The sequence below is a fragment of the Centruroides sculpturatus genome, unplaced genomic scaffold (assembly GCF_000671375.1).
Source record: "Centruroides sculpturatus isolate CEXI.00-Female unplaced genomic scaffold, Cexi_2.0 scaffold1045, whole genome shotgun sequence".
In the NCBI taxonomy this organism is placed as follows: domain Eukaryota; kingdom Metazoa; phylum Arthropoda; class Arachnida; order Scorpiones; family Buthidae; genus Centruroides; species Centruroides sculpturatus.
In genome coordinates, this window is record NW_019385380.1 from 227,763 (window position 1) to 239,018 (window position 11,256).

Here is an 11,256-nt window from a genome sequence, read left to right on the forward strand (position 1 = left end):
ATATAATTATATAAACATACTTGATTATGAATCTACGTAGTTTTTGTTACGAATTTCGAATAAAATTCTATAATAGTTAATTAGAAGAAATGCTTTATTTATTGTATACAAACGTTATGATATGATTATAAAAGTTATTTTAATTGTAATACGAAACGAAGAATAGTAACTTTACTTTTCTTCCGACTCACAAACCCTGCCTTTACATACAACGAATACTGACATTGTAGCTTGTGCAAGACATATCCAAAACGAAAACCGTATGACAAACATCTGAGGTGCTTACTTGAATGCGATTCCAGATTCAATTTCACTGAAAAAATCGGATAATCGAAAAAAAGTGAAAAAAATACATTATTATTATAGTATATTATTATATCCCATGTAATTAATATATTAGTATATCGCTATTAACCGAGTTCGCGTTGAATTTTCATCGATATTAAGCCTAACAAATTTTTAAAATATAATAATCGTCGCTATTGTATCGTTAAAAATTATTTTTAAATTAATTTATTGCTCACAAAACAGACAACCATTGATAGTTAGAAAATTAAGTCTCGTTTAAATACTGGGCCCTTTCTTCAATGCTCGAGCCAGTGTTGCCAGCTAAAACATGCAAAATTTTAACAAAAATAATATTATAGTAGCCAAGACATAGACAAATATTGTAGTGCCACATCACTAGCGGACATTTGAAATTTGCCGACTAGAACGGTCAGTTTAACCGATGTGACGGTTAATCGGGGGTCGGATAATCGACGCTCTACTGTAGTTGCATTTTGTGCTTCACTCTCAAAGGCAAAATTATAATGCCTTGATATGCTTTGTATAATAACTTTACGTTTCCTTTTTAGTTGCGAGATGTCCACGATAAATACTAACTTGTATGTGTGAAATGAATTATTTATTAAACTCATTAATTATTATGTATTGTGGCTTTTTTTATGTTTAAAAAATCAGAAAATGTAGAATTCACAGTACTCCCCAACTAGAATGTTAATTAAAAAATAACTTAAGATTGTGATTTAGCACTAAAATTACTGTATTCATTATATTACAAAACCATCTTGCATAACTTACTTTTACTCGGAAGTTTTTAGTAATTTTGAAGTAATCCCTGAATATCAAACACAGCGATTCTATACCAAATCTCTTCATAAATTTCAGAATCTATAAAAGAATTCACGTCTATTATTATTTCATAATTCATACAAAAATGGAGTAAATGTTTCAGAAGTAAAGTAACACATTTAAAACAAAGAACGTTCAACTTTTGTTTTAATCTTAAATCACAGTCAGCAAATCTTCTTATATCTTGAAAAGATATTCGCATTTCAAATAAGAAAAGCTACAAATTACAGCAAACCATAAAAATATTACAAATTCTCGTACTTATCGTAAAAATACATTACAGTAGATGTGAGAACAGAAAGCAAAAATCCAAATACGGTACAGTAGATCGTGAAATTAAAACAGAATGTAAAACATGTAATTCTATACACAAAAATCACTTAATGTATAACTGAAAATAAAATAAAATAGACTCGTTTCTATTAACAAAGTGCCGTATAAAATGATTAATACGTAATTGAATGACCCATTGTGTTGATTTGTAAAATTCCAAAGTTCGTCGTGTTGTATTAAAATTTCTTCCAATTCAGACTTCAAGTTTGGACTTTTCTTTTTTAATAGATATAAATCTTGTGAGACTGTTTCAAATGCTTTCATTAAAGTATGCATAAGCAAGACAATGAACAGTGAACAGTATATTACTTTACCAACAATGAAGGTAGCAGCCGTCCCAACTTTGATGCAGGAAAAAATGGCCTGTATGTATAAGACTTTCTTGTTTCCAAATGTGGATGCAATAAACAAACTTCTGAAAAAAACCGTCAATACCGTAAAACCCACAGATATAATTACTGTATAAAACAGTATATTGTCGATAGTAGAAAATAATTGATCTGTAGGAAAACGATACGACTTTCTTAATAGTATTTTCGGGCTTAATTTGACTCTTTTGACAATACTGAATATTACAGCCGCAGCCAAGACAATAACGACAAGCGTCTCTCTGGAATATACGTGGTATGTCATACTTGACGACCACATATCAGGAATAACAAGGCGTTATGTTCGATATATAAGGAATTGTCATACAAACAACGAGAAAAGCATGCATCCAACAATATATTTCAATACAGGAAATGTAAAAGTTCATAAGTTTCTGCAAGTAAGCGTTAGATTTCGCGTCACAGGAACAAGGCATGAAAATGTCCAACTCATACACCATTGAAACTGACGTAAACGATAACAGTAAACAGCGCATATATATCTACTTCTTCAAACTTAAATCTGTCCGTCTTGAAAACATTCTTATTACATTTATTAATTTCAACTGTTAATATAAATAGTGGTAATCGAATTAAGAATAATTAATCAAGGTTATGTGCAGTAACTTCAATGTAGAATAATAGTCTGAGTGCAGCTTTCCAATCACAGTATTTGTGCGCACTTCAGTGTGTGCAGAAATATTCTGATTTTTATCTTATGTAAGTATCAATCTATTGTTCTATTTTACTGGCACAGGTAAGATTTTTAGATTGAAGTGTGCTCGAAATTAAATTATATAATGCTCGCGAAATAATAAATTGATGTACTTATATTAATATAATGTAAAAATTTATAATATTGTAATTAATAATTGATGAATTTACAGAAAAATGTAAAGCATGATGTGGAGCCATAACGATGCCGTTAAGTTTCACATTTTACTGACGATGCACAGATTTATTTTTAGAAACATCAGTTTGAACAAATTAAGATTTACATACTGCAGATTAAATCATTTTCCTATTAGTCGATGTTTACATAAGTTAATTGCAAGAGCATTCATTAGTCTCGTTTACTATAATATAGTTAATGCATATAATAATAGCGTGCAATTTATGTATCGGTTTTATATGACAGAAGATTGTAGAGTTTTCTTTTCGCAGAAGTTATGATTAAGAATATACTGTAAAATAAAACAATTCTTTAGATCAGAGAGAAACAACGCATAACCGAAACAAATATAATTACATATTTTAAAATTATATTAACCGGCTGCCAGTGATGGGCTATAAAATGAATAAAATTTTTCGTTCTCTGTTCACCAAGTGGTGAATTCTTGGTGTTTTCTTAATAATTTCAGACAGATACACGTCTCTACAATCAAAACACACTTTGATTTCTCACAAGAAAGTTATAAAATAGATTTTAGTGCAGTTTTTCGTGCAAAGTCTTTTCGGGGGCAACCGCCTCTTCGTTTATCGTCCGAGCTTTTCGTTTCGTATTACGTCTGATGCACCCAAATCCACATCCACGAAATTATAATATCTCTCACATCATTTTCTGTGTTGGCCTGTTATTCGTATCCACATTACATAAAATTAAAATAAACATTAAATAATTTATAATAATGATTAGAAATCACGAAAGAAATATTTAATTATATTATTTTTTCATAAAATTCATATATCATCTGTAAAATTTTGGAAGTTTTATTATAAAATTATATAGTTGAAACTGTTATACGTACGAAATTTAAAAGCATATTATTAATAATTTAACTTAAGACTGTAAAACACCTCGAGAAATTCGCATCACAAGAAAAAATATCTAAAATAATCACTTACCTTTTTTGTCAGGGCAATTTAACCCTGCATTTTCATTTGAATTTACAAAGATGTCCTCTCTCCACCCCGAGAGAACAGCGACGGATACTAACTTTTGCGGAAAGGAAACACTCGGTATGTAACAAAGGAAATGCTTCGATATCGGTCGAAAAACCATCTACCAGATTTGCTTACCTTATTTGAAGTTTAATAACTCCTGTACTTTTTACTGAAAAATAACTGAAATTTTGTAGGAAAGTTTGTTTATTGGGGGAATTGAAGCTATTAAGTTGTGATGATTAAAGGTAAGGAACAGATAAATAATGGGGGTCGTGTGTATCTCTAGTAGGGTCGGACTTAATGACGAATTTATGTTTTATTATTATTTACAACTTGTTATAAAACATAATCCTACCTCAAAGTTATGCTTTTTGCCAGTTATATGAAATGTTTTTTAAATAAAATATCATAACATATGGCGGCACACTCGCAGTTCTGAATGTTTCGGAGACAGTTAAGCAACTCGTTGTTGAATATTTTCAATTGTTGTACGGCGTTATACTTTTTTCAAAACTCACAAATCGTAATATTACAATGCATTTTATCCGAAGATGTTAATGATGTTATTCAAACGAAATGTGAAGTAAAAAATTTAAAGTACGTAAGTACTTTATGTACAATACGCTTCTAAACAAACGATACAATTTCACATTATCTATTAATATGTTATTTTTCACAAATGCTATTTATTATTAAATCATACGTCTATGTGAATGTCTTTTATTACTTTAAGACTGTGATGTCCACAGTGTCAAAGTAATAAATACAATATTCATTTCATTTGTGGTTTTTGTGTTTAAAATTATTGTTATGGCATTTAATTAATGGTGTTACTTTTTCTTTAAATTACGTTTATTTTCTACGTTAAGTTTATCGAAATAACTTAAGAATTGTTCTGGGTACGGGGATGGATTAACTCGCTTTTATTACATCTAATGGAAAACTTTCATTCGGTCTTCGAACGATTGGCACTTCGATCGACCTCCCGGAGTGAATGAAATTCGAGGTATAAAACTCAACTGTATTTAATTTTCAGTTACATGACATTGCACAGGGGCATTCTAAGAGTATCCCGTAAGCATCATTTGGCACCAAACTTCGTAGGGTACGGTTTGGTGTTTGTGTTTCATTTTCGTTGCAAGTTCAGTCGGATAAACCTTTATTATGTAAATCGATATATTTTGCGTTGTTTTTAAGGTATAAAAATTAAAAAGTTTACTGTGAATTCAGAAGTCATTTCAGAATATTCTATTTTATAGAAAGAAAAATTGAAAAGTATCTTATTTTCGGCAATTACCAAGAACTGATCTTTGTTTGGATAGAATGCTTGTAAGTGAAGGTTTGTATTATACTAATTTATTTGCACATATAATTATCTAGTACTTCAAAACATTTGTTTTTTTTTTGTGTTTATAAGAGTGTCATTTAGACATCTCTGATGTTACGTAAAACAATGTCAAAGAACAATACAAAGTTTTGTTAATAAGTAGTGCCTTTATTAGCAAATTAATTCGGAGGTAGTTCTATTACATTTTAAATATAATTAGATGAAATTACATGGAAGTAAATATAGAATGAATAAGTAGAAAATGGCCAGACGAATATAAAAAACAAATAATATTAGAAGAACTTATGCTTTAACAAATTGTTTTGATTATTATGCTTAGTGTTTATATGTACTGTTATATTATAACTTACTACGTTTACTGTACTATTCATTTAAAAAAAAGTAAATCACTAACGGCCATTAGATTACCGATTTCAAGAGTTCCGCACTGAATAAGCGAAAATGTCACTACTTCATATGAAGTACTCCGCAGTTAAAACATTTAAATCATGCTAGCAGCTTAATAAGCCATNCATTTAGACATCTCTGATGTTACGTAAAACAATGTCAAAGAACAATACAAAGTTTTGTTAATAAGTAGTGCCTTTATTAGCAAATTAATTCGGAGTTCTATTACATTTTAAATATAATTAGATGCAATTACATGGAAGTAAATATAGAATGAATAAGTAGAAAATGGCGAGACCAATATAAAAAACAAATAATATTAGAAGAACTTATGCTTTAACAAATTGTTTTGATTATTATGCTTAGTGTTTATATCTACTGTTATATTATAACTTACCACGTTTACTGTACTATTCATTTAAAAAAAAGTAAATCACTAACGGCCATTAGATTACCGATTTCAAGAGTTCCGCACTGAATAAGCGAAAATGTCACTACTTCATATGAAGTACTCCGCAGTTAAAACATTTAAATCATGCTAGCAGCTTAATAAGCCATGTGATCCATCTAAATTATATTCTTTTATCTGTAAACACTATTTGATGCAAAGTCTGAGATCCAGGACATTTTTTTTTCCATTGAAGTCTATCTAATTGTCGCTGTTGTGTAAACTTCGGTTTCTGTTAAATTTTTAGGAAGTTTACATTTTCATTATTATTTAGGGTTCTCCAAACAGTCATGTGCGATACTTTGGGTGGTAGCTGCTTTTGATGTCATGTGTTTGTTTGTTATTAATTTAAATACTTGGCGTCTATCTCTGTCAGTCACGCTGTTAGGCCTATCAATAATTTAATTTTTCCATACTGTTTTTTTTTTTGCTGTGAAACATGCCTTACATCAGATGTAGAACGATTCACACTAGCTGCTACTTGTCTCAATATATATTATATTCACTTAATTACTGTGATAATGATATAGAGCGAAAAATACGCGCTATATGATTATTGCGAGAGATAGCACATAGCATTTGCCTGCGTAAAATCGAAAGTGCAAGCCTGTGAAAAAATCTATAAGTATACTATTTAATTATTCACATATAACAAGTCGGGTTTTTTTAAATCTCTGAATAATACTTTCTTAATTCTAAAGTGACTTTCAGTAGCCGAGTAGATAATAGAACCAAACACCGTAAGTTGGTGATGAGTTGGGGTAACGCCATGTGCAATTTTCCGAGTTGCCTTCACGTTACTAACACGTAAATACGGAACAGCTGCACATAAAAGTCTGCCAGGGATGCATTCTTCCCCAAAAGATCGCACACTTGTCGCATTACCATAACCAAATAAACCAAACTAATTTTAATAATCTTTCTATAAACGCAATATTTTCAAGAACATAATTCTCACGTACTTGATACAATCTGTCGCGAAAATATAAACACTTTATTATCACATGAAAGCCATCCAAAACAAATAACTTCTCAAATATTAATACACAGCAGACGAGAAATAATTAAATAGTAGTCGTTGACCATCCTGTCTTCTAGGAAAAGATTAACGATAAATTAACCTCGTAGTATTTCAACAGTGTTTCGCAACGCACTCTTCTTCCTATGGTACCAAGAATATGTGGCATTTGAATAGGAAAATTACATAATCCGAGGTTACCGGCTAGCTCAGAATTATAGTCATTCGGTGCGATAAACTCTAACGTAAGATAACTTATATAAATATAAATCAAATACTATAATATAATATAATATAATAGAAGGTACAGGTAGATAATAATCTGATAAAATTAATTTTTGCTGTTGTTATTTTGCCCTTGCCACGTCTGAATAACTTGCTAATTGCTTATAAACGTTGAGTGGTGTTTAGTTATGTCTTTTGTAATTATAATTCAACAAATCTTTACACAATTGAAAACTATTATTTTAAATTTAAAAAACATAATAATAGAAAACAATCGATTGTGTCTTCCATTCGAAACAACATTCAGCATACAGTAGACCCCTATAAAACCGGTTCCTATAATTACGATTCCTATAAAACTGCGAAAAAATTGCGACGGTATCCGTAAAAAAAAGGTAAAAAAACTCCTATAATTACGTGAAACGTCATCGGGCAGCCGAACTATTTTCCACCGTCAAGTGCCACACTATGGAGAGTTTGCTATCGTCTGTACAGTATTATATATAAATTAGGTACTGTACATGTAATTATATATTAATTATATGTAAATTAGGTACTGTATATATAATTATATATTAACTTAATTTATTGTAACTTTATTATAATTATATATTTTTTTTCCGCCGCGTAGCGCCACGCTACGAAGAATTTACGCTAACTATCGTCTGTACAGTATGTAAATTAGGTACCGTAAGTCTAATACAGTACTGTAATTTTATACATTTCTTGTGAAAGAAACATTTCTTATTCAACGNTTAGATTCTTCACCATAGATCGTTACATAATTGAATCATATTATTATTACACGTCTCTATCATCGAGTGTTATACGTATACATTAATAATTCTACGTGCAGATTACAACGTACTTTTATGAGTTTCTCTCTAAATTTTCGGCTATTAATGTTGAAATTACATTAATTGCTCATAGCAGAGCAATTTTAATCTTCTAATTATATACATTGCACGAATCTTTATTAAATGAAAGGTTAACATAAGGATAAAACCTAATATCGAACGATATAAGGAAATAACTTATAAATTCTAATAAACATTAGTAATTGCGACGTCGCATCTTAACAAATAATTGTCGTTTAGTGCCGTCTTTCATAATGAAAATATTGTGTGCAATAATTAAATTTTATGTTTTGAAGCATTCTTTATATTTAAAAGACCAGAAAACATGGAATGTAGAGAACTTCCCATCTGAAATGTTTAAATGAGCAATTCAATTTAGATTATAAAAATAATATCACTCAATTTTCTAGAAATGTTACCTTTATTGGAAACTTTTTCGTAATCTTAAAGTAATCTCTGCACGACAGACACAGGGATTCTTTACCGAACCTTTTCATAAAATTCAAAATCTAGAAAGTTATTAACTTTTATTATTACACAAAAACATGAACGTTTTACTACATAAAAATATATAATTGAAGTTTAGACTATTTACAAAAAATCAGAATGACTTTTCTATCTTTTAATCCTTTAAACACCACCACAGAAGTAACAGTCCAAAATTACTTTGAAGAAAAGCCTTCTTAAATACAGGTAAAAGAGATCAAGTATCAGCCTTTTCCTGTAGGTTCTGACACTTTTACAATTAAAAACACAAAGAATTCTTCTCGCCATATCATTTTTATCCACTTTTAAACTGCTTCTGGCCCTCTAGGTGTTTAAAGGATTAAAAGATAGACACGAAAAATCATTCGGATTTTTTGTAAATAGTCTAAACTTCGATTATGAAGAAAATACATCCTGAGTTATTACAAAAATAAAAATATATTTTTAACATATCAAACCTGTAATTTCTGTTCCAATCCGAGATCGCAGTCAGCAAATTTTCTGATGTCTTGAAAAGACGTTTGCATCTAAAATAAGAAATATAACGCATTTTAAAAAATCTGCAAATGTAGTAAATCTTGAAATTTTCAATAAAAATCCATTACAGCAGATGTGAAGGCAGAAAACAAGAATCCGATTAAAATACAGACAACAGTGAGAGTAGCACAAAGGAAAGAAAAGTAAACTTTAAACACGAATTTTAGTTTAGAAAAGTTGAAAATGAAGTACATTAGACTCGTTTCCATTAACAAATTACCGTACAATACTGTTAATACATAATTGAACGGTCCGTTGAGTTGATTGCTAAAATTCCAAAGTACGTCGTGTTGCGCTATAATTTCATTCAGTTGAGATTTCAAATTTGGAATGTTCTTTCTCAGCACATACAATTTTTCTGATACTTTTTCAAATGCCTTCAATAAACTAACAAAAAACAGAACGAAGAACAAAACAATGTACACTACAGCACCACCGATTAAAGTGCCGAAGAGACCAATTCCAATTAAGCAAATAAACGGTTCATATTTAAAAGTCTTTCCCTTTTCTAAAGCAGGATAATAGAAAATAGCGATTATACACTCAAAGAATATCGTAAAAGTAACAGTTACAATTATTGCGAAAAGTTGTAGACTATTGATAGTAGCATATAACTGATGTTTAGGAAAACGATACGACTTGTTTAATTGTATTTTCGGATTCAGTTTGAGTCTTTTGACAATACTGAATATCATAGCCACGGCCAAAGTAATACTCGCAACAGATATTCTCACATATATGTCATACTCATATACCGAAAACAAAGAAAATCAAGGCGTTGCATCCGATGTTTAAGTTAAGTATGGAACTGTCATACATAGAAGAAGAATGGAATCCATCCAATAAAAGCATTCAATAAATGAAATGTAAAATTTGAAAGGTATGCGGAAGCGACCGTCAGTGTTTAAGTTACAGTAGCAAGGAGTAAAAAATTCCAAGCCGTAGATCATCGAAATTGAAGTAAATGAAGAGAGAAAACACTGCAGACATATTTCGTCCTTCTGATTATCAACTGCAGGACTTACGCTTGAAATGGTTCTTATCATACTTTTTTAAGTAATGGTTAAATAAAGTATACGCCTATAATTTAATTAAAAATAATTACTGTCATTCTTTTCTTACATAAAAGTAATTTCAACAATTTTGTGTAGAGAGCAGAATGAATGCTAGCATCGTATAACAATTATACTGCGTAGTCACTTATATAAGTGAAATGATATCGCATGTTTAAAGTAAACATCACGTGACGTGGGGTGGAAGTTTACAGAGACGTATAACTGTTATTCGATCCTGTTTCAGTTTCATTTGATCGCCTATGGATCTCTGACTATTCGACGTAATAACAAATGGGTGTTTCATAAATAAATTTATAAAACGAATAATTTTGTTACGATTTTATGTAAAAGCTTTAGTTTTTGTTAGAAAATATTTAAAACTAGCTGCAAGGACCCGCTTCGCTGGGTTTTTAAAAAGTAACGATAGATTAGTATAGTAGATTAGATAGTAAGATAATTACATTATAGCCAATCTTACCCGTTTTCACAGAATGCAAGAATTAGGTCCCCCGTTTCCAGACTAATTAGAGAATTTTTACGTTTAGTCAAACGAACTATTTTCAACGTTTCTGGAACGTTTACAATAGTTCTATAATCGAACCAATATTCGAATTTTATGTTCGAATTTAATTCGAACAAAACATTCGAAATAGAAAGCCACTTTCAACCACTTTCAGCCTCATATCTCCCGCACCCTTATAGCTATCGAGACGCAACCAGACGCATGCACGAATGGAGACTTAGGGATACTACCACATACGAACACCATTCATGTGCGATGTGTAGTTTTGACGAAAAAGTGAAATAAAGGGACATACATGTCCATTTATATATATATACTAGCTGTTACCCGCGACTTCGTCAGCGGAGGTTTTGCAAACAAACCCCATTTACATCCAATATTTCAATAACTATAGTAATTGTTATATAACACCTACCGCTGAAGAGAATTGCCGAAAATCAAACGAACTATTTTCAATTTGATCAATTTTCTGAAACGTTTACAATCGTTCTATAATCGAACCAATACGCAATAACAAATTCGAATTTAAAACGGTTCGAACATTTTTAAAATTGAAATATATAAAAATATTTAAACAATGTCTGAAATGTGATCAATTTAATACACCTAAGTACTCGATGAAGACTAAACGTAGTTGAAAACAAAAAATCGCA

General features: G+C 30.3%; 1 long non-coding RNA gene across 1 annotated transcript in view; it reads right to left on the bottom strand.

Moving 5' to 3' along the window:
* Positions 1–8,421: 8,421 nt before the first annotated feature.
* The window catches only part of LOC111638343, a 13,913-nt gene continuing 11,078 nt past the window's right edge, over positions 8,422–11,256 (bottom strand). Inside the window, exons 2-3 of the long non-coding RNA XR_002758847.1 lie at positions 8,947–9,015; positions 8,422–8,511 (exon numbers count right to left, since the gene is read on the bottom strand). This is a non-coding gene — a long non-coding RNA (uncharacterized LOC111638343). The remainder of the gene's footprint in view (positions 8,512–8,946; positions 9,016–11,256) is intronic.